Consider the following 22,979-nt stretch of genomic DNA (forward strand, 5'->3'; position numbering starts at 1 on the left):
AGGAACTGGATGTGCTTCCTTTCCTGATCGTGAGCAGAACTCTATATAAGGGAAGGAAAGAGCCGGGCAGGCTGGGAGCACGCTCTGGTGAGGACAGGCGGCCTCGAGGGGGGGCATAGGCCTGGGAGGAAATGGAACCAGGGTGGTAGCCATCTTCTCCTTAGGAGCCCCCGGCCCAGGGCCTGGGGCTTGGAAAGGGAGGCCGGTGTCCTGAGGCCTGAGCCAGGTTGGGGCTCTGCCTTTCTCAGCCCCGACCTTGTCCCTGCTCCCCCGACCCTGGCTGAGGCATTCCGTAGCTGCCTGCCTGCTGTGGACACTCAGGGCACACTGGTATCCCACCGGGCTTCCAAGCCATCCTTCCGTCCACTTGGTGGGCCCAGCTATGGTCTTCCTGCTGGAGCCCGGCAGACTCGTCCCATGAAGCCTGAGGTGCCGGGCTGTCCAACGGGCCATGGGGTTTTCTGGTCCTTTCCTCAGTGGTGTGGCATGGAGTCTAGATCCTCTGGGGATTGTGGTGTCTATTCTTCTTGACCCCTGTGGTGTCGCCTCAGCAACCAGGGCTCAGAGGTGGCAACATACTGGCCACGGGGTTCCCAGGTGGGGCCCGGAGGGTGAGCAGAAGCCCCGTGGGGCCGGTCCACTTGCTCCTTCTCGCAGGGCAGGGAGGGAAGGAGTCGGGGCAGTGCTGTCCTCCTGCGCTGTGGCTGGGGGCAGAAAGGGCAAGGCTGGAGGTCGGGGTCTGTCCAAATGTGTGTTTTGTTAGGGTGGAGATGATGACCTCTGGGTTTTAGGGTGCCCAGCGGCCCTTTATCTGTGGGCTTTGGGCTCCCCCACTCTCCTCCCCCTCCCCATTATTATTAGTATCATTATTATACATCTTCTGCCTGCCTTAAGCTTCACTCTTTACTTCTCTCTGCTCCCTTTCCTCCTCAGGCACCTTCGGTGGCTCCCCAGTACCAGTGTCTGAAAGTCTTAACTTCTCTGCTGGGCCCTCCGGGTTGCCTGTGGTCCAGCCTGGAAAGAGAGTTTGCAGCCCGTCCTCCTTCCCTTTGTCTTCTTCAGTGTGTCCTTTAGTGTCCTTCCTCTGCCCCTTCCCCCATCCCATGTCCCACCAAAGGGGACTTGTAGTGGTTTTTTCCTCCCAGCCTTGTTCATGTGACCATTTCCACCCAAAATGCCCTTTCCTCGTCTTTACCTTTTAAAACCCCATCCACGTGCCAGGTGAGCCCTGGGATCCGGACCAGGCCTTACCACCCTTGGGGCTCTTGGAATGGTCCTAGGTGAGACGCCCAGTAGACAAAAGCAATATGTCCCGGAGGTCTGGTGCAAGTGTCCCCTCCTCTGTGGACCCCACCCGGGACCCCTGAGTGCCCTCTGCTCTCACAGCCCCGGGGGCCCCCGTCTGGCTGTGGAGAGAGCATGGTGCATGGGGCCAGGTGGCATTGGAATCAGGCAGACCTGGAGTGTGTCACTTAGTGGCCATGCCATCTTGGATCTCACAGGATTGCTGAGAAGACGGTTTGAGATCCTGTGAGATGCGGGCACTCGTCTCTCCTCCAGAAGGTCCCAGGCAGTGGAAGGGATAACACAGAGTGCCTGGTACACAGTGAGCATCTTTTTCTGCCTTCTTCTGCATCTGCCATTCCACCTACTATGAGCTGTTTGACTTTGGGCTGTTACTTGACTTCTCTGAACCCATGTACCACAAAGACCTGTCATGAAGACTAAATAAAATGTATGCAAAGCACCCAGGTCAGTGATGCACATAGGTGCTCTGCAAACCCTACTTTCCTTCCCTCCTTTGTACCTTTGTGTGTCGGCTGAGATGGGGGCCTGGAGTCGTGGGGGCAAGGGCGTGGAGGCGGTGTCCGTGGGAACAGCCTGCGTGTCCGTCGAGGACAGGTGTGTAAATACAGTGAGCGGGACTTGCCCAGTGGACTAGTATGCAGCCCTGAAAAGGAGGACAGCTCTGACGCCTGCAGTGACCTGAATGAATCGTGAGGACGGGACGCTGGGTGTGACAATTGCTGGGGCTGCTTTAACAACACGTTGGACACTAGGTGGCTCACACAGCGAACTCCTCCTCAGCCAGCTCTGGAGGCAGGAGCTCTGAGGTCCAGGTGTGGGCACTTTTGATTCCTTCTGAGGCCCATCCTTGTGTCCACTCGTGGTCCTCGCCTTTTGCACGTTCCCCTGGTGACTCTCTGTGGGTCCTAATCTCTTCCGATAAGGACACCGGGTCAGGTTGGATTAGGTCCCGCTGATGGCCTCGTTGTAGTTTCATCACCTCTTTCGCTCAATACAGTCACGTTCCGAGGTCCTGGGAATTAGGACTGCAACGTGTGAATTTGGGGGGATGGAACTCAGCCCAGGACATGAAGTAAGATCAGCCAGATTCAAACTGCTGTGTGATTCCTCTTATGTGAGGTGCCTAGAACACGTACATTCAGAGACACAGGAGCTGAGAGATCCCCAGGGGCTGGGAGGGAAGGGGGATGGGTCTCTTGTTTAAAGGATGTGGGATTTCTTGTTTGGGAAGGTGACGAGTTCTGCAAGTAGGGAGGAGTGATGTTTGTACAGCAGCGTGAATATGCACTTATCTGCCGTTGAAACGTTCTCTTAGAAATAAGTAAAATGAAAAAAAAAAAAGAAATAAGTAAAATGGTAAATTTTATGTTGTGTGCATTTTATTACAATAAGAATAGAGAGGACTAGTTAGAGATAGGGGAAAAAAAGAGAACCTTCTGCTCAGGACTGTATGAAGCTAGAGTCAGAGGCTTGAGTGGTTCTCAGTTTTGGCTGGGGCAAGGCAGTCCTGTCCAGCCCCAGGGCCAGGCGGACGCGGGGAGTGTCTCAGGAGGGCTGGGCAAGTTTAGGAGCCTGGGGTTTTATGTACCCAGGGCCAACAGCTTGAGGCCCCAGGAATATAGTGTCACCCAGTTGGGGACCAGGTCCTGCCGCTTGCACGCTCATGAGGTGACGGGAGGGCCGTGCCGGGTGTATGCCTGAGTTTTCTCTTGCTCTGCCAAGAACAGTGCCTGGAGCCTCCAGACCAAGATTTCACCTGCAGTGAGCCCTTTCCCAGCTGACTGACCTGGGATGAGTGGCACGATCTTGTCGAGCCTCTATTTTTCTCATCTGTAGAATGGGAACAATATTCCTGACTCTGCAGGATTGGAAGGGTGCAGAGGGACAAGCATGTGGCAGGACTGGCCCCAGCACCTGGCGCATAGGACATGCTCAGTGATGGTGGCGACTTTGGCCACTGGTGGTTGCAGGTGTCTTCCTTCCTGGGGCCTGAGTGTCCTACATCCTTCTGCAAGTGCTTTGTGTGCAGCTACTATGTGTTGGGTCCAGTGCGATGAACGAGATGTATTCTCTGCCCTCAGGACACTTGTTCTGTCACAGGGGAACCAGGTTACAGACAAGGAAACTGACACCTGTTTAATTGCAAATTGCAATTAGGTCTGTGAAGATAGAGATGAGAGGGCTGGAGAAAAAGTCTGTGCGTGGGTGCGTACGTGAGTGTGACTTAAGGGAATCAGGGAGAACCTCTTGGCAGTGGCGGCATTGAACCCAAAGCCAGAAGTCTGGGACGGACACAACTAATGCAGACAGCTGGGCTGAGAATGTTCCAGGTGGAGGCAACAGCATATGCAGAGGTGCTGAGGAGGCCCAGAGCTAGGTGTGCTCGAAGGACTGAGAAGAGTCACTCTGATGTGTGGCTTTAGGTCCTGGGCAAGGGGGATGGACATGGAGTGCTGGTGGAGAGGAGGGCAGAGCCCAGATCACACAGGGAGCCCTGGCCTGGAGGGCTGCCGTCTGGTGCATTTGACCGGGGTGGGGAGTCTCCAAGGGTGTGTCCTGTTGTTGGCATCTCGTCCAGGGACCTTCGAAATTCAGAAGGTATTAGTGGGTAGGGGACTGAAGAATGCCAGGCATTGGCCCTGGTCTGGGCTTGGCAAGTCACACCCGGCAGTGCCCCCAGCTCTCTACCTTGTAGGCTCCAAGTGAGACTGTGCCTCTGCGGTGGCCTTGGACGAACGAATCATTACCTTATCTGTGCCTTACTTTCTTCATCTGTGAAATGGGGAGAAGGAGTCTCTACCCCAAACATTTTGAGAGCTTAGGCCAGGAGTGGACAGAAAGCCATGTTCCAGGGGCTGTTGCTGTTGTTGGACACAGCTGTCCGGACATTAGTGTGTACGGAAGCACCACGTGCCCCAGAGCGCAGGAGCGCATCTCTGCCTGGAGCCCCCCTGCTGGGTTCACAGTCCGTCTTCCCTATCGGCTAGCTTCTTGACCTGCCCACGCCTCAGCCTCCTGGTCTGTAAAATGGGATGTTGAAGGTTGTTGTAGGAGCAAAATGAGGGAGTTCATGCAGACGGGCCTCTAGTAAGTGTGATGTGCGTATCTGTCGCTGTTGCTAGTTTTATTGGTACATTTTTCTGAGTGGACAGACTGAGCATCAGGCCCGCTCAGCCTCCAGTGTGTAGCCGGGTTTTTGGAGCTATACTGTGGGAGGAGGCTTACCTAAGGCTGACCTCCTGGGCCAAAGCCCTGGAATCCCTGCCAGTGGCCGGGAAACGAGACTATGACATGGCTGGGACCCCGAGCCCCTGTGGATGCCCCAGAGTCTGCCCCCTCTGCAGAGAGAGGGTTCCTAGCTTGGGTCCCTATGGGGCAGAGGGCGTGGTCACCACTGACACCAGGAGTGTGGGGCCAGAGGGCATAGGCCGCAGAGTGGCAGGGGGCCCTGGCTCTCCCTGGCACATTCCAGGCTCCTGAGAGGGTGGCCAGGGGCCAGGGTGCCGGAGGGAAGGAGAGAGCCTTTTAAGGAAACATTTCTCTGCTTACAAAAAAAAGAGAGAGAGAGAGAGAGACAAGAAACACTGAAACACACAACAAAGTTAGTGGGCTGGCTGGCCGGCTGGCCTGGAATGCACAGCTGTGGGTGGCGGGTGGAGGAGATGCTGGGGGGCAGCAGACCACGAGGGGCACCCGGACGTCAGGCCCTCTAGCTGGGGATCCACTGCTCTGCCGCAGAGCTCAGTCCTTAGGGGCGGCACTGCCTCGGGGAAACAGGAAAGGGACCTGGGGTCAGGACACGTGGACCCTCCTCCTTTCCACCACTGCCTTAAGGTGGTTCTGGGAGAGAGGCCCTCTCCCTGTTTCAGAGGACACTGTCCGTTCCGCCCCCACTTTAAATGGATCTATAACTTCCCCCTGACTCCCTAAGTGCCCAGACCCTGAAGGGAGACTAGAAACCCCTCATGTAACGGCGTGGGAGGCAGTGGCTGTGGATGGGACTTGCCCAGGTCTGGAGGCTGAGGCCGGAGCCCGCAGCGTCCCTCCTCCTGCAGGTTCCCAGCCCCGCCTGAGCTCCAGCCCCAGCTCCAGCTCCAGCTCCAGCTCCAGCTCCGAAGGAAGGAGCAGAGCAGAGCGCTCTGCACTGGCTCCCACCCAGGGCCCGAGGGACCCCTGCATGATAGAGTGGTGGGAGAGGAGACACTGGGAACCTGGCCCCATGAGGTTGAAAGCTACAACCTGTGAATGGGGTTAGGGACAGGAGGGCACTGGAAGAGGCCACTGTTGGATGCAGAACTCCTGCCCCACAGGTGCCTCGGGGGGCAGTTGTGTCCCCCATGGCTGAGACCTTGTCTGGCCTGCCAGCCACAGCCATCTCTGGGACCTTCCCTTCCTTCCCAGTCTGTTCTCCTGGGATCCTCCACGCCGCCCTGGACTCTGTCTCCCCCAGAAACTTCTAAAACACTCACTGATGGCTCCATGCTTGTATGTATCAAGAACCCTGAACTTGGGAGAGCATTTGGCTCCCTGTTTCCTCATTCTCTTGAATACAGGGGAAGAGTTTCCCTTCATATTTTATTTTGGGACTCAGAATAAATCTTCACCGCTTATCAGCTCTGTGACCTTGGGCGAGTTGTGTAACCTCTCTGTGCCCCCCTGCACCTTAGCCAAAGATGGACTAATACCTACCTTATTGGATGTTTGAGAAGATCAAATGAGTCAATATGGGTCAAGCATTGGTAATAATGCCTGTCGATCCTACAGTCCGTATCTAATGAGTATTAGCTATTGTTCCTTTCCTTTGGCCCCACATGTGAGTCTCTCAGTCTCGGGGTAACGGTGAGTACAGGGAGATAGACATGGAGACTCAGCTCAGGCTTCTTTGCTGGAGAATGAGTTGGGCAGGAAGCCTGTAGTTGGACCGGGTGGAGAACCCAGGGATGCTGAACTTCCAGCTTCTCCGCCTCTTCCAGAGCTCAGGGCACATCGTTATGTGAGCCTTGCCCCTTCTGGGCTGGTGTATCAAACCTGGGGATCCCTCGGGCTGGATGGAGGATGGAGCTGGGTCGGGCGGAGGGGGGCCTGGCTGAGGGTGGCTTCTTGTGGGGAGCCAGCTCTAGCTGAGCCTGGAGGCTGTCACCATCGCCGCTCCGCTGGGCTGGTAGCCGGAGCTGGGGTTGCCCACTGTTTGAAGAGGCAGCAGCCCTGTCTTCGGCGATCAGGGGCTTGTGCCCAGACCCACTTATGCCTGAGGGAGAGCCTCCCCCCAGTCCCCTCTGTGGGCCCCTTGGGTTAGGAATTGGAGCCAAGTTTAAGGTATGAGCTCCAAGAAAAACGTGTCCCAGCTAGAAAAAAAGAACACACTGAGTCTCTGATAAAGGGCCCTGCTAATTGTCAGGGTAGTGGTTTGGCTGCCTGGCCTGGATGGGGGTGTTATCTCAGGGGAGGGAGCAATGCAGCTCTCCCTCTCCCCTCCCTCTGTCTGGAGGCCCACGTGCCGGCCCCCGCCCTCCATCCGAGAGGAAGATGGGGATGGTGTTAAGAATAAAAGCTCGCTCATAAAGGGCACTCTCACCCCTCAAGACTTTCTTCAGAAGAACTGGCAGGGCCTTTCACCAACCTGCTTCCCTCAAGCTGTGGGGACCCCAGACTCTGTCTGCAGCTTTGGATGAGATGCCTTGGCATTGGGGAGAACCTCCTTTCTTAGAGCTCTTAAACATGTTTTTAAAAAATGTAAAACAAACATTAGCATATTGTAGAACATTTAGAACATAGAGCAAAGAAAAAAAACACCTTCTTCTTAGGACCTTAACCCACTGCTACTAAAAATCCTGGTGCACTGACCTCCAGTGTTCTATTTTTCTACAGAATTTAAAAATTGTGTGATATATGGGGTGTCTGGGTGGCTCTGTCATTTTAAGCTTCCGACTTTTGGTTTCAGCACAGGTCATGATCTCAGGGTCGTGAGATCGAGTCCCACATCGGGCTCTGCACTTAGCGTGGAGTCTCCTGCCCACCCACCCCCCCACCATGAGCGTGCAGATGCACGCTCGCTCTCGCTAAAATAAATAAATAAATAAAATCTTTAAAAAAAATCATGATGTACATTTCATTTTTGCCTTCTGCTGCTCCCTCTCCCCCCAGCGTGATTGCCTGAGGGTTCCACCACGTGGTTGCAGCATCTTCTAGTGACCTCTCAAGCCGGAGATGGTCAGTGTGTTGAGCTGAGAGAAGGGGTGTCTGGCCTGGAGGTGGGGCCGTGGAATGGCCTCAGGAGGCCCCGGTTTTCTGTGCGGGTGAAAGATGCTAACCTTGCCCTTTCTCTGTTCCTCCCCCAGGTGGCTGCCCCCTGCATCCCTCCATCCAGCCATGAACTGGTGGTGAGTGACAGTCCCTTCCCTACCCTGCTGGGCTCTCTCCCCTCTTTCTTCAGCTCCTTTGTTACAGCTGCCTTTAGGCCTAAGCATGCTGCTGGCCCCAGAGGGTTCTGGGCCATTAGGTAAGGAGGAGGAGGGGGACACTTCCCGAGACCGAAGCTGGACTGGGAGGAAATGAGTCATGAGGTCCCTTCTGACGAGATGCAGGCCCTCCTAGTTCAATTTGAGACCAAAGTCCTTGGAAAAACCCATAAAAGGGCATCTCGCATTCCTCTGGGCCCAGCCAGGTGCCTTTTGTTCTGGGGCTTCTGGGACCAGGGGACGGCACCTTCTTCTACCTGCCGGGTCTCGGGTCAGGTACCCTTCAGCCGGAGGGAGGGGAGTGGATGGCCTGACCCACAGAGCTCCCCCGCCTGGGCAGTGGCTCGCATTCAGGTGGCCCGATCCACCTCCAAGCTCCTTGGCTGACTCTGCTTTTCTGTTCTGTCCCCATGTCTCCCAACCCAGCCTCTCCTGTCAGTCTTCCAGAAGAGTGTGGACAGGGGCAGGTCTCCTATGAGTTGTGGGCTGTGGGGAGAGGGGCCCGTTCCAGACGGATCCCAGCTGGGCTGAGCTGAAACACTGGGAGCTTCTCCTCCCGGCGCTCTCAGGCACCCCTTCTCCCCAGCCCGGTGCTGAAGGCGGGCAGGGCCCTGAAGTCTGGAGCGGAGGGGTCTGCATGACTCTAGGTGCATGTATGTGTGTTTCCGTGTTTGTGGGGGGCACACAGGACAGAGGGCCCCTATGGACACAATCCTGTTTATTGATACAGAGGAGCCTCTGGTGACACCAGTGTGGGTGGGAGTTGGGGAGGAGGCCAGGGTGTCTCTGCACTTTCAGGTGTCTGTGCATCCACTCAGCCTGGATACTGTCAGGCCACCTGGTCTCTCCTCTCCCTCAGACACCTGCTTACTCCGTGACAGTGGTCAAGCCCATGCTCTTTCTGGACCCCAGCTTCCCTTCCTGTCAAGGGGAGTGCTTGCTCCCAATGCTCCCAAGGCCTTCTCGGTGCTGGAAGTGTCCCCTCCATGGAGGGTCATGGATGGGATGAAGTAAGGTTTATAGAGGGACTCTACGCTCGGGACTCAGATGCTCAGATGCTTTGGGCCCACGGCCACGTCCATGTCCTCTGCAGCCCTGGCCGCCTCGGGCCCATGGCCGGGTGCCTGTCCTCTGCAGCCCTGGCTGGGCCCCGCCAAGCTATGTCTCTTCCTCTGGAGGCCCCGCCTCCCTGGTCTCCTGGGGCTCAGACCCTTCTGGGCTCAGCTCTGCCCAGCCATGCCTCTCCAGATGTGGAGTGTTCTTCGCACAGAGCCCGGTCACAGGTCATCTGACAACAGCAGGGGGTAGGGGGGTGGGGGGAGGCCGGTGCAAGGCCTGGTTTGCAACCGCCAGCAAGAAGTCGCTCTGGGGTTGCAGAGGGTCACTGCAGCGGGTGGACGGGGAGGGGGTGGGGGAAGCAGGGAGCATAAGTCTCATCATTTCAACTCAACTGCCACCTCGTCCCTGAGAACAGAATGTCCTTGGCTGGTCCAGGATAGCTGGGGGGTCTGGGGCTTAGAGATCTGCAGGCAGAAGCCAGATTCCTGGCCACTCAGAGTCTGGGGAGCTTGTTTATGTGAGGAAGGGTCAGGGGTTGGAACAAAAGGGAAGAGGTTGGCATTCGGGCCAGAAGGATTGCAGTTAGATACCAGAAGGATCTTCCCGTCCCTGTGTCCTGTCCCACCTGTGCGGAGGGGGTTCTGACCTTCCAGGAGGCTGGTAATGGAGTGGTTGACGTACCAGATTGTGCTCCCTGAGGCTCCCCATCTAATCCAACCTTCCCCCCCTCCCCCCCACCCTGGCATGGTCCAGAGTGAGGGGGTTAGACTCCTCCCCTTTGGATCCTGGCTTCTCAGTCTCCGCTCTGTGACCTTGGACACAATGCTTAACTTCTCTGGACCTCAGTTTCCCCTCTACAGATTGGGAGTTGGTAATAGCCGCTGCCCTGTAAGGTTTTTAGGGAGAATAAAAGGAGCAAATGAGTGAATTTTTTTTAAAGGATTTTATTTATTTGAGAGAGAGGGTGTGTACATGAGAGCACACAAGTAGGGAGGCGGCAGCTCTGGAGAGGGAGCCTAACGTGGGGCTCAATCCCAGGACTCCGGGATCATGACCTGAGCTGAAGGCAGACGCTTACCCTACTGAGCCGCCCAGGAGCCCCGTGAGTGTATTTAATTAATCTGTATTCAGGGCCCTCCAGGGACTGCCCACCTGATTTGGGGTACAAGTCCAGGGTCTTGCATTGGCATGTACAACCCTGCAGGATGGCTTTCCTCTCTGACATCTCCTTCTAGAAACTCTCTCCTTCACTCACTCTGTGTTAGATACCTGGTTTTCTTGCTCTTGAACACAGCAGGCAGGATCCTGCTCCTGGACTGTTGTCCCTCCTGTGCCTTCTGGCCGGGAGGCTCTACCCCCGGGTCCCCCGCCAGGCTCTTTCCCTCCCTCAGGTGTTCACACACGTGGGAGATTTCCCTCCCCCCAGCAACCCCGTCTCTCATCCCTGCTTTCCTCGTCCCTCCACGATCTCACCACTGGGGACATGGTGCGTCTCACTTACAGGGCTTCCCTCCTCCCAGCACGGCAGCCTGTGTGGACAAGGGATTTGTATCTATCGTGTTTGCTGCTGTATCCCCACCACCTGCCATGTAGTAGGGGTTCACCGAATCAGCGCGCATTCACCGAGTGGCTGGAAGAAAGGCGTTCAGCCGGACACCCTGTGTGGGTTAGGGGATCAGCAAGTAGGGCTGCTGTTCCCTGGCTTGCCCGTGGGCAGGGGTCTGTCTGTTCCTGGGGGAGGGTGCTGGGCTCCAGAAGGACGCTCTGCTGTCGTCCCCAGGGAGTGGGAAAGCGGCCCAGGGGAAACCGGGAGAAAGTTTGGCTTCCCCCAGAGAGCACTCAGCACCTGTTTCCTCAAGGCAGGCTAGGCAAGTGCTTTGAGCAGGTTCACAAGAGGGAGGAAAGGGCGGGTTGTATTTTTCCTTCCTTTTCCATTTGCTGCCTCCCCTTCAGCCCTGGCAGAGCTGGTCTCTGGTCTCCCTGCCCCCCTTCCCTCGTGCCTCGCAGCGTGTGTGTCTGCTGTGGTTTCTCTGGGTCTCAGAGAGGGCACAGCTCTCCCTCTGGCCATCTCACCTGTCTCGCTTCGATCTTAGTACCCTGGGATCAGGAGCCCGTGTCCTGGGCGCAGGATTTCTGCCCACTGTGGGCCTGCTGGATACATTCTCCAGCCTGTGCCAGGCCAGCCAGGGCAAAGTGGCTTAATCTTCAACCCGTGTTTTCATCTTACTCAACAGATGTTGCCCAAGGCCTTGGGTAGAGGGTCCTAGGGTCACCTCCCTCCTGTGGGGTCCCCTGGTGGGGGCAGGATGGAGAGGGGAGAGGGCTTGTTTGCCACGGACACTCCTGATCCTTGGAAATTGCTGAAACAGCCTTTCTCCACTTCTGAAAAATAAAGAGTCAAAAGGAATTTCCCGAGGGTGATAGCCAAGTGGAGTGGCCGCCAAGGTCGGCCGGATGGTGGGCCCTCCTGCACACAGAGCCTGGCACCCAGGAGACGCGCGCTGGGGACATATGAGGGTGCAATGCCTCTCCTCACCCAAGCAGCCCCTTGGCAGTGCTCAGAATGAACTGAAGGCTGGGTGGGGAGTCTGTTGGGACAGGAGGGAAGAGATGAACAGGACAGTGGGAATGCCAGGCCGGATTCACCCATAATAGCCATCAGAGCAATGGTGAGACGGTCACCCTGTATGGAACTTTCTGCCGGACATTGTTCTGAAAGCTTTGCAAAAATAAACTCCTTTATTCTTCATGACAACACAGCAAGAGAGATGCTGTGGGATTATCCCAGTGTTACAGATGAGGAACTGAGGGAGCCACAGAGCTATTCGAAGGGGGTGTGGGATTTTGACTCAGTAGTCCAGCACTGCCGTCCACCCGCTTGACCATCAATCATGGCAGACGTCATTCACTTCCACAACACCTGTGGTTCTCAAAGCCCTTCCCGGGACATCAGGCCATGGGGACCCTACAGTGGATTCTGTGGAAGTCAGGGCGTGTTGTCAGAGTCACCTGGGTAGGCTGAGGAACAGTGTGGGGCTCAGAAAGGCAAGGTGACCTGTTCATGGTCCCATGGGAGTTGGGGGGGGGGTTGGGTAGTGGGGTGCTGGATCAGGAAGAGGCTTTTAGATTCCTGGTTCTGCTTTCTCCCCAGAACCTCCTAGACGCTTGCTGCTGATGTAAATACTGACGACAGCCAGGTGGACTTCTCTGGGATTTCCTTTCCTTTCTCCCTCCCTCTCTCCCTCCATTTATTTAAAGTAGAGTTGACACACAATGTCTTATCAGTTTCACAGATTGGGATTTTGTAACAGCGCCAACCACAAATGCACCTAGCTAGCTCAGGGCCTGGGATTTAGAGGAATGTCTGTCTCTTCATCTTTCTGTCCGTCTGTCCTGCCCACAAACATTTCCTGAGCAGCTGCCTTGTGCCCACTGCTGTTTCAATGCTGGGGCTGCAAAGTTTCTTTCTGCCACAGTGCGGCTTCTAGAAGGCGGGTGGGGTTGGGGTTGGTGTGGAGCCATAGGAATGAGAGGACTTTACATACCATTTGGTCCAGTCCTGCTCTGTTTCAGGTGAAAAGGAGGCGCTGAAAAATTCTTTTGACTTTAATTTTTTTTTATTGCGGTAAATACTAGAACATAGAATTAATTACCTTAACTGTTTTCAAGTGTACAGTCATGGTATTAAGTTCGTTCCTGTCCTTGTGCAAATGTCACCCATCCATCTCCAGAACTCTTGTCATCTTGTTCAACGAAAGTCTATCCATTTAGCAAGAACTCTGCCCTCCCCTTCCCTAGTCCCTGCTTACCACCATTCTCTTTGTATCTCTCTGAATTTGGCCACTGAAGTATCTCCTGTGAGTGAACTCGTATGTGTCCTTTTGTGACGGGCTTATTTCACTTAGCACTGATGTCCTCAAGCCTCCCTGTGTTGCATTGTGTGTCAGAATGTCCTTCCTTTTCAAGGCTGAATAATATTCCGTTGTCTGTATCACAATTTACTTACCCGTTCATCTGTGAGTGGACATTTGAGCTACTTCTGAGTTTTAGGTGTTGTGAATAATGCTGTTTTCTTGCGAGCTGCCATCCTCCTGGGCATAAGGTGGTGGTCCTCAGATTTTGAGACGACTTTCCCAAGGTGCCCAAGTGCTGGATCTGAGGCAAAAAGGCACCACGGTGCCTCACAGATGAGGAGGAGGATGTGATGTTCTGGACAAGTGGGCAGAGCCCCTGACAATGCCATCTTGTCCTCCATTAAGGAGAATGACTAGCAGTCACTTTAGTTTGAACTCTAGTCTCTGATGAAATCTCATCCTCTCACCACAAATGTCATGAGTGGCCATCTTGGAGGATTCTAGAAAACGGAGCAAAGTTAGGAGAGATGAGCCCAATAGAGTCTTGGTTTTCAAAGGAGAGAGAAAACTGGGCATTACGTTCCAAAGAAGATTCTCAGAGTGGTGAGGGAAGCTGAAGATCTCCGTTTGTGCAACCGGGCTGTATGGTTTGGAGAGGGGAAATAGGGAGCGGATGCAGAATGGGAGTGAGAAGGTGGGTAAGGGGAGATTTGCTGTTGCTCCCTGGAGTAGCACCTGGTAGGTGGAGGTTCTTACAAAGAAGAGGAGACTTAGATGTAAAGAAGAGCTTTCTCCTGTCTTGGGGCGGGAGTCGCTGTCTGTTGCTGGAACCCATACTCACCAACACGTACTAGGTATAAGGTGAGTGCTCCTGGCGAGTTCCTTCTCTGGGCAGGGGGTGGGGGGACTGGGGGAAGTCCCGCCTGTAGACTGGGCTGTGAAGAGACATGGTTCCTGGAGGTCAAGGCATCCATGAATGTGCTGACCACCATCCCAGGGACCTCTATTAGGAGAGACCCAAGTCAAGTGAAGAGAAGCCTTTGAGAGCCTTGTTCAGTGGGGGAGAAAGAGAGGAGTGTGAGATGGAAACCAATTAGTGCCCGTCTGGGGGCTTCTGACCAGAGGTGGCCTTGGGGGTCCGGGAAGGAAGCAGTCAGTCTGTGCTGTGGTAGTTGAGGAAGTCTGTCTCTTGTTCCAAGTCTAGTTTAAGATTTGAGCAAATGGAAGAGAGGAGGGGAGGAGGAGGGAGAGCTGAAACAGAGGGGGCAGGGCCCTAGCCTGGTTCCCCACCCCCCACCCTCTGCCCAGAGAAGGAACTCGCCAGGAGTTACCGAGCCTGTTGGGAGCCGGGGCAAATCCAGGGTAAATATTTTTGGCCAGTCTGCCCTTGCTGGGGGGCGAGTGGGGGCCAGGGAGTTCTGTGTCATTTTGGTTGGTGGCCCTGGCTGGGCGTGCTGGTGGAATGGATGAGTGCAGGAATGGAAACAGCAAACATGACATGTGTGGGGAAGGGCCAGATAAGGGAGGAGTCCGCAAGCCAGGCAGGGGAACTTGAACTTGATGAGCCAAGCAGTAGGGCCAGGATGGGTCCTTGAGTGGGGAAGCGACCCAGAGCGGGATCTGAGAGTCTGCTGCCAGCTGTGGGGTGTGGCTCGGTGGTGAGGGGCTGTGGGAGGAGTGCTGGGCATGGGTGCTCAGCTGGAGAAGAGAGAGAACATGGCCAATGGTGGCCAGAGGGGCACAGAGGAAGGGCCTGGGGACGACTGGACCCCCAGTGCTCTGGCTGAGGGGAAAACAGCATCCGATGCGGGGCAGGAGGGATCGAGGAGTACTCCACCGTGACCTGGCCGAGTGAGCGCATGCCACCCCTGCCCTTGCCCTCTCTCCGCCAGGAACCCTGAGCCGGTCCGGTCCCTCGGTCCCAGTCCCTCGGGGTGAGCTGGGGCCGGCCTGAGGACAGGAGTGGGCTTGCCCAGGCCCCTCCCTGAGGGGGGGCAGGGAAAATCAGGCATCGCATTTCATTCCATCACACCCCGCCTGTTCTTTTTCTGGTGGCCTAGGCCTGCCCAGGAGAGGATGGAGCCCCTGAAGGGACTTCATGGGGAACCAGGCCACCGGCCTCCTTCCCAGCCTGGCAGGGCCTAGCCCTACCGGTTCCGCACCCTCTCTCCCGCCCCCTGCCCTCAGTGCTGATGCCCACCCCCAGGGGCTCCCCCCTTTCCCAGGATGGTGGTAATTAATACGGGGCAGGAGGTGGGTGGTAAACAGGGGGCAGACACAGGCTTGGAGGTGCAGACCTGGACACTTGGTTTCTGCATCTGCTCAAAGGAGTTCAAAGAGCTCCCTGAGAGGCCCCACTTGCTGCGGGATGTTTTATCCTTGTGGTCCCGCTCCCACTGAGCAGACTGGGGGGTCTGTCAGGTGCCAGCTTGGCCACGCCCCCTCTAAGTGCCCAGTAAATGGCGCGTCCCTGCTCTTGCCTTATGCTTCCAGCCCCTCCCTTCATCTGCTTAGGGTTCTATTTGTGGAGCAAGTGAGCCTCGGATAACCTGCTGTGGGTCCCCAGGTTGAGGACGCTCCAGCCCCCCGCAGCCCTACCTGCTGGCTCCCACCGGCTCCCTTCCCATCCTGACGGGCAGCGCCACCTGTGAGCTCACAGTGGGTTGCCTTGGCGGGAGATGTGATGTCATGGGGTCTTTTTTGGCCTGAAAAACTGCCTGGATTCCAGGCCTCCCAGGGGGCAAGATTGGGGAGGGCTGGAGGGGTGGAAGGGAGGAGGGTGTGAGGAATTTCTGGACAGAATGTTCCTCCGGAGGCTGAGTCCGCATTCTGCGCCAGACCCCTCCCCCCAGCCTGGGCTTGGGCATCTACCCCTCCCCCCGCCATGGCCCTTGCCTTTTCCGTCCTCCACAGCAGCAGCCCACAGATACATTTTTTCCCAGCCCACCCTCCCTGAAGGCCACCAACGTGTCATATGCACGAACCTCTGGGCATCCTCCCAGCCACCCAGCCCCTCGAGCCCACACGGTTAGGGGTGGGTATGCATGCACGGAGGGGGCGTGCATGTCTTTTTTTGGAAAAAAAAAAAAAAAAACAACAACAGAACTTAAGCAAAGGATGTGCAGTTTCCCTTATCCGCCCTGTGGTTCACAACCCCTCACATTCAGGAAGTTCTCGCTGATGTCTGATCTCAGTGTCTCCTACTGCCGTCCATTTCCTCCTCTTCCTATGGCAGTGGACTGAAGGAGTCTCTTTCTCCTGAGGACCCGAGAAGGTTCTAGTGTAAGTCACAGAGAGCTTGCTCCCGACGGGAGGGCCGTTGACCGAGAGGAACTTTTAGTGAGTGAGGGTCTTCGTCAGGGAGAGGAGAACGAACCCAGGATGGAGGGAGGCCAGGTCAAAGACCAGCTGTGCAATGTTGGGCAAGTTACTGAACCTCTTGGGCCTTCCATCTCAACTGCAAAGTGGGGTCATGCTTACCTCCCCAGGGCGGTTCCGAGGACTTATGATCGTGGAAGGAAAGAACTTGGTATTGTACCCAGAGCATCAGCACTTTCGGAACAGTGTTTGTTAGCACGTTGCTGTTATGAAAAGGTTCCCCCCCCCCCAAAGCTGGGCAGGAAGAGGCCAGGCAGGGGAGGCACGCAGGGTGGGACACTTGAGGGGGCCTGGCTGTCAGCGTTGTGTGGGTGCATGTCCAGCAAGCTGAGAGTGAACGCCTCCTGAACTTTCCTGCCCGAAGCTCCTCACCCCAGTCTCTGCCTTGCTGCAGAATTGCAGGTTTTGAGACCCTAGAGCAGAGTGAACTGGGAAGCACAAGGTGTGGCCATCAAGGGATACCAGTTCCAAACCCTGCCTCCTGCTTGGAGTTGTCCTGCCTGGGGGCAAGGAGTATTCTGGAAGACCCCTGGCGGGGCTGTGCAGTTGGCTGCCCTCAGCTTTGGAAGGCCTGGGGTCCTGAAGAATGAGGTTTTGTCGGGATGCCTGGGTGGCTCAGTTGAGTAAGCGTCTGCCTTCAGCTCAGGTCATGGTCTCAGGGTCCTGGGATCGAGCCTTGTATCCGGCTCCCTGCCCTGTGGGGAGTCTGCTTCTCCCTCTCCCTCTGCTTCCTCCTCGGCTCTCTCCCTCTTGTTGTCTCACAAATAAATACATAAAATCTTTTTTTTTTTTAAAGATTTTATTTATTTATTTGACAGAGAGAGAGGTCACAAGTAGGCAGAGAGGCAGGCAGAGAGAGGAGGAAGCAGGCTCCCCGCTGAGCAGAGAGCCCGATGCGGGGCTAGATCCCAGGACCCTGGGATCACGACCCGAGCCAAAGGCAGAGGCTTAACCCACTGAGCCACCCAGGCGCCCCTAAATACATAAAATCTTGAAAAAAAAAAGAAGCCAAAGGTTTTGTCCTGGGCTTAGGTGCGGGTATGGCTAGATGTGGGGGTGCCATCTCTGTCTGGGCTCCATGTGCCGTATCCTTCTGCAGCTGAGCCTAAGGGGGAAGGAAGAGGAGAGCCTGCAGGGAGGCATTCTGCTAACTGGGCCAGCAGACTAGGCACGGAGGGGAGGGGCAGAAAGTTGAGCTCAGCAGGGGGCTCTCCAGGACCTGGGTGCCAACCCCAGTCTGGCCACAGACCCTGCTGTGAGAGGTGGGGCATCGTGCCTCTCTGTACCTCAGTTTCCTTGTCTGTGAAACAGGGAGGGAGGAGATGGCTCTTCCCAGAGCCAGTGTTCTGAGGAGTGGTATGCAAGGATGGGCTGTGTCCTGGCCCAGATCCAAGCAAAGATGGAACTTAGAGACCTCGGCTCCAGAAGGGCCGGGGGTGCTGCATCGTCAGCAGTGAGCATGGTCAGGGGGTCAGGGCAAAGAGTGAGGGGCTCTCCTGGTCGGCTCACTCAGTTGGTATTTGCTGAGGGCCTACAGTGTGCCAGGCCGAGTCCTAGGCTCTGTGGGCTGCGGGCACTTATGTGCTAGCAGGGAAGGAAGACCCTAAGTGAGATCAGGAAGCAAAATACATCGTGTGCCGGAGAGTGAGGAGTTCTAAGGAGAAAAATAAACCACGCCACAGGGACAAAGGAGGTGTTTGCGTGGGTGTGTCCAAGGTGGGTAACAGCCCAGGCCGAGGGGGGCTCTCTGACCATTGGCTCTGGCTTTGGACCCACAGCTCGGGTGTTCTGGAAGCTTCCCTACAGCATTGCCAGGGGTCTGGGGCCAGGTGAGGGCAGTGTTGGGGGAGAGCCTGCCCTCATGCAACCTGCCTCTTGCCCTTTTCATTCCCAGTAGCCCCAGAGTTGGCAGCACCTGGGAAGCAAGGAAGCAGGGAGGGCTTCCATCCTGGGAGGACTGGGCTGGAGGAGAGGGGTGGGGAGCTTGGCCTGCACGCTGGGCCGTGTCTGCAAACGCTGCCGGGGAAACACGGGGCGTGTCACTCCGGACGGGCTTTTGGAAATGTTTGCCTTCCCAGGGAGCACCTTGACCAGTAAGTTGCAGGCATCTGTGGGCCGGCCTGGGGAAGGGGTGAGGGCAGGGGGGCTGCTGCTCAAAGGCTGCTGGCCGGGAGGGAAGTTTCTCCAGCAGGGCTGAGGCCTGTGGTTTCTAATATTGGCTCCCATCTCCCTGGTCTGCATCGTGCCAGACTGGGGAGGGGCGGACAGAGCAGGAGAGTCGAGGTGGGGAGGCCTGGGCCTCCGGAGGGTGCAGCAGGGTGCGGGTGAGAAATGACAGCTGACATTAATGAGAGCTTCCTAAGGACAGGCCCTGCTCTAAGCGCTTCATGTGTTCTGTCCCGTTTGGTGCTCACAAAACAGCACCGTGCGGGCCTGGTGAGGGGCCCCGAGGACAAAGTGACCTGCCCGAGGTCACACGGGATAGGAATCAGAGTGAGTCAGGGCTCGGCCCCGGCCGTTACGGCTAACGCTGTTAGCTTAGACCTGTGGTTTTCTAAGTGTCATTCCCAGGGCTGGAAACCTTTGAGAAAGGCACGTTCTTGGGTCCCACTAGATGAGACCTTCCTGGCAGGGCCCGTTCCCTGCATGTCCACAGCCCTCCAGGTGATTCTGAGGGCTGTTCGGGGCTGCTGGCTCACGTTCTGTTCTGCCCAGAGTCCGGGCCTCTTAGGAGGCTTCACCCAGAGCAAGATGAGGGTCTCTTCAGGGCCTGTCGTGGGCCTGGGGCAGTACTTTGTCTCCACCTTCTCCCTCCCACCCCATTTCTGTCCTTTCTGACCGCCCCCATCTAGGCAGGCTGGTGAGGAGTGAGGGCTTTGGGGTTGAGATATCTGGATTCAAATCGCAGTCCTGTGGTGTAGACTCTGCATGTAGAAGGCCCCTGGGATCTGCTCTCCTGGTTCTCCTCCTCACCTGGAGGCCAGAGCCACCCAGAGAAGATGCGCTTGGTCCTGCCTGCCTTGCCGTGGTCTCTGCTGGAGCGCCGCAGAGCCTTGAACCAGAAGGGAGGGGCGGGGGGCTGGGGCAGGGCAGGCTAGTGGCGCTGCCGAGGACGCCCCTGGTTGGGGCTGGTGGTTTTTGGAGGCCGAGGGGAGAACCTGGCCCCGATTAGCAGGCAGTTCCTTAGAGCCAGTTCTTGGGTCAGAGGTCCCTGCCCAGTGGCCTGTGGCTCGGGAGTGGGGGCTGGGAGGGAATTGGGGGAGGACCGGGGTTGGCCTGGAAGGGGGTGGAACGTGGCATCTTTTCCTCTCCAGAACCATCCTCAGGCTCCAGGTGGGCTGACCTGGGGGTTGGGAGGGCCCCACTGACATGCCTTCCCACCTCCCGCTCTGTTCTCTGGCCTTGTCTTCCTTCCACTCTCTAAGCTGCCTTGGAAAGAAGTTTTGACCTCAGCTCTCCATCCTCCAGGCTTTAGGGGGAAAGGAGTCCAGGCTATTTCCTGAAAGAGCACGGCTACCTTGACCTCCACTGGCTCTTTTCCTCCATGCCCATCTTGGCCCTGCTCTCCTCCCTGATGGCAAAGCCTTTCAGAGGCCCTTCTGTCCATTCCCCTGTCTTCTTCAGGGGTGAGGGGCTCACCAGGAATGGGGGTAGGGTAGGCATTTCCTATTCTGAGTCACCGGCTCCTGAGCTGATCCCTGCTCATCTTGGCAAAGGCTTTGCTTCCTCACCTTCACGGTCAAGCTCGTGTCCTTCTGTGTGACTCAGGGGACCCTGGAACCACTTCACTGGGTTGGTAATGGAGCCTCAGAGACTGGAGGCACGAAGTGGACCTGGAGTGGGAAGTTTCTCTCCTGTTACGGGGGAGGAGCCCACTTCTCAGGATGCTTTTAGTAGAAAGCACGTCTGTTGGTCCTGGCCGGGAAGGGGTGGCACTGGCACGTGGGACAGGCTCAGTCCACAGGGGTTATTGGTGGCCCTCTACACATCCATCCCAGTCCCTGGCATGAGGGACATGACCGCGGAACTTCCTACAGTGCTGCTTTGAAACTGTTTAGGCAGGTGGGATAAGACTCACCAAACCGTATTGGGGAACGGGACGTATTGCTGTGATGAGATTATTTGTATCCTAAGGACCAGATACGTAGCCCAGAGGGCAGGCTTACTGGAGTCCCAAGATGGGAGGAAGTCCTTCTTGCTGGGTGTCCAGGAATGGCCTCGTGGGGGAGAGAACAGCTCGTCGGAAAAGAGTGTGGGCTGGGGAGCCGTCCCACAAGCAAAGGGCTGGATGCTGAATAAGCAAGGGGATCTAGGGGACAGGTCTGGATGGGGCCAAGCTCTGGGGCACCGGGATCTGCGAGGGGGCAGGGCTCATGGTGGGGGGCCTTGGAGGCCCACAGAAATTAAGACTCTGGCAGGCCCTGTCCTGGGCTGTGGTGATTTCACACCAAGAGCCTGGAGTCCCAGGATGGGGTACAAATCCTATTGTCACGGGAGTAGTCGATGACTTTACCACTCCTTTAACCTCCTCTTCTGTGAAGTGGGGCTCAGGGGAGCTCATGGGACCTACCCCCCTGGGTTCTCATCGTGAATAAATGAGCTGGTGCGGGTGAAGGGGTCTGGCCCAGAGGTACAGGTGTGACTTTTACCTACTCTGGGTTCCTTTTTGAGGGGTCAGCACTGAGTCAGAGGCCTTGGTGAGGTTTGTCGAGCTGGGTGGTTCTAGTACCAGGAAGATTGTTTTTCATTTTCCCAACTGCCTCACAAGCTTGGGGTTAGCCAGGTTAAGTCTGAGCCTTGGGCTGATGCCATGGGGCCGGCTTCAGGAGGCATTCCGCCCATGCGGCCACCAGCCCTGGGGAGACAGCCGATCCGTGGCTCTTCGCCCTGAGGCCTCACGCTGGTTTCTCCCTGTGTTCCCAGCCCATCAACACTGAGAGCGCCCTGAAGAATGTAGCCGACACGGTGAGTGACAGCAGGTGGGGTGGGTGGCGGGGAACACCCTGGGCCAACGTGGGGAGGCCTGAAGGCAGACGGGCGGTGTGGGGGGAAAGTGAACACAGATGTCTGGGGATACCCTTCTGGAGTTGATTTGAGGAACTTGGGCGAGAGTGATGGGGACGTGGGTCACGTTGGGAGCCAGGCATGTGACCTCACTTGTGTGTTCGGAAATGGATTGCTAGGGAAGTAGGCAGGTGGGAGAGGCCCGTGGTTTAATGTGGTTTTCTTTATTAAATATGCAGAGTGCGAGAAAGCCGGGCAGATGTTTCCAAACAGATCTTTCTGACTTAGCAGAAAGGCAGTTTCCCCGTTTCCTCGAGGCTGCATGGAGGAGAAAGGGAAGAGAGTGGGCGGGTCCTGCAGTGGGGAAGCTGAGGTTGGCAGCCAAGGGACATCTCCTGGCCATGGCCCGTGCCCAGTAATGGGCTTCCGGTCAGAGGGCTTGCGTTCAGATCCTGCCTCTGCCAAGCTTCTAATTGTGCGACTGTTGGCAAGTCATGGGCTTGTGTGTGCCTCAGTGTTCTCATGTGCAGAATGAGAACAGGAAGATCTCCCGGAAAAGTGGTCGGGAGACACAGGCGAGAGGGTTGGTTAGCTCTGAGGGGCTTTTAGTGGACAAAGAAATGCTAAACAGGGGCACCTGGGTGACTCAGTCCTTAAGTGTCTGCTTTTCGCTTGGGTCATGATCCCAGGAGGGTTCTGGGATCGAGCCCCACACCAGGCTCCCTGCTCAGCAGGAAACCTGCTTCTCCCTCTCCCACTCCCTCTGCCTGAGTTCCCTCTCTTGCTGTGTCTCTCTTTGTCAAATAAATAAAATCTTTTAAAAAAATGCTAAAGGAACAGCCCCCTCACCCTCCCACCCCTGCCAGACCCAGGAGGTGAGAAACCAGGGTGCCTTTTGAATACTTTCCTTGACTCCTTCTCTGATTGCCTTTTCTCTGTCTCCAGGGAGAAGGAGCTTTCCGGGGTGGAAACACACGGAAAAGCCTTGAGGAAGACGTAAGTGTGGGGATGGGGAAGGGGAAGGGGAGAATGTCCCGTACCTGTCCCATTTGGTGGAACATCCCTTGCCTCCTTTGCAGAAGGCTGGGTGGGAGTCACTCAGCTCTGTGGCTGAGCAGGGGAGGAGGGGCTGGGATGGTGAACAGGCCCCATGCACTTCTGCACTGGGCCTCCTCCGTCTGGCTTTGGCCTCCAGCTTGGCTGGCTCTGGAGCTCATTTGCCCACCACTTTGCCAGACCTCCGTGCTGCAGGGTGGGTGGCGGGGAAGGCAGGGAGGGAAGGCTCTTGGAGGCCTGGCATGGTGTGAGCAGTCACCAAGGTAAGACCAAGGGAAATGGGCAAAAGGACTAAGGGCCGAGGTGCAGAAAGACTTGTTGGGCTCTCAGGGTCGTCAGACCTTGGGGAATTGCAGGCTTGGCTTCTTGGGAGAACGGAGCCTTTGAAAATGTCAGAGTCTTCTGTGTGATTTCAATGCCATCGATTCAGGAGCAGCCTGGAAGGTGGGCCAAGGCAGCTGAGCCCTCTGGGCTCCTCTTGCCATCCATTTTTGGTGGAGGTCAAGGGGCAAATTCCTACAATGGAAGGACCCCAGGGAAGGGCAGCAGGGGCTCTCCCAGGACCCTGCTTTGAGCAATGCTTGTGTCTGGGCTTGTCCTCACATCCCTGGGGGAGACGCCCCCCAGCGCTGGGCCTTCCTCTTTCTTCCCCGCCCTCCTCTGACAGTTTGCCCCTCTGTTGGCCTCTCCATCCTTGCCCGCCCTGCTCTGCAGAGGAACAGGGAGTGGTTTTGGCGGTTGGCACGGGGGGAGCTGTTGATGGCATGAGGCCCTATCATCTGACAGCTGCCTGACCCACGGTGGGGAGGGCCCCGGAGGGAGGTGCTGGGGCCGCAGGAGACAGCTCCTGTAGGCGGCCACA

The 22,979-nt window shown here is 56.5% G+C and overlaps 1 protein-coding gene across 1 annotated transcript in view; it reads left to right on the forward strand.

The window, feature by feature from the left end:
* The window catches only part of TNS1 (tensin 1), a 133,766-nt gene that overhangs the window by 14,959 nt on the left and 95,828 nt on the right, over positions 1-22,979 (forward strand). The window contains exons 2-4 of the mRNA XM_080798523.1: positions 7,647-7,688; positions 20,981-21,022; positions 22,007-22,057. The gene's annotated coding sequence lies outside the window, so the exon portion shown is untranslated. The remainder of the gene's footprint in view (positions 1-7,646; positions 7,689-20,980; positions 21,023-22,006; positions 22,058-22,979) is intronic.

Source organism: Martes martes (genome assembly GCF_963455335.1).
Source record: "Martes martes genome assembly, chromosome: 3".
Classification (NCBI taxonomy): domain Eukaryota; kingdom Metazoa; phylum Chordata; class Mammalia; order Carnivora; family Mustelidae; genus Martes; species Martes martes.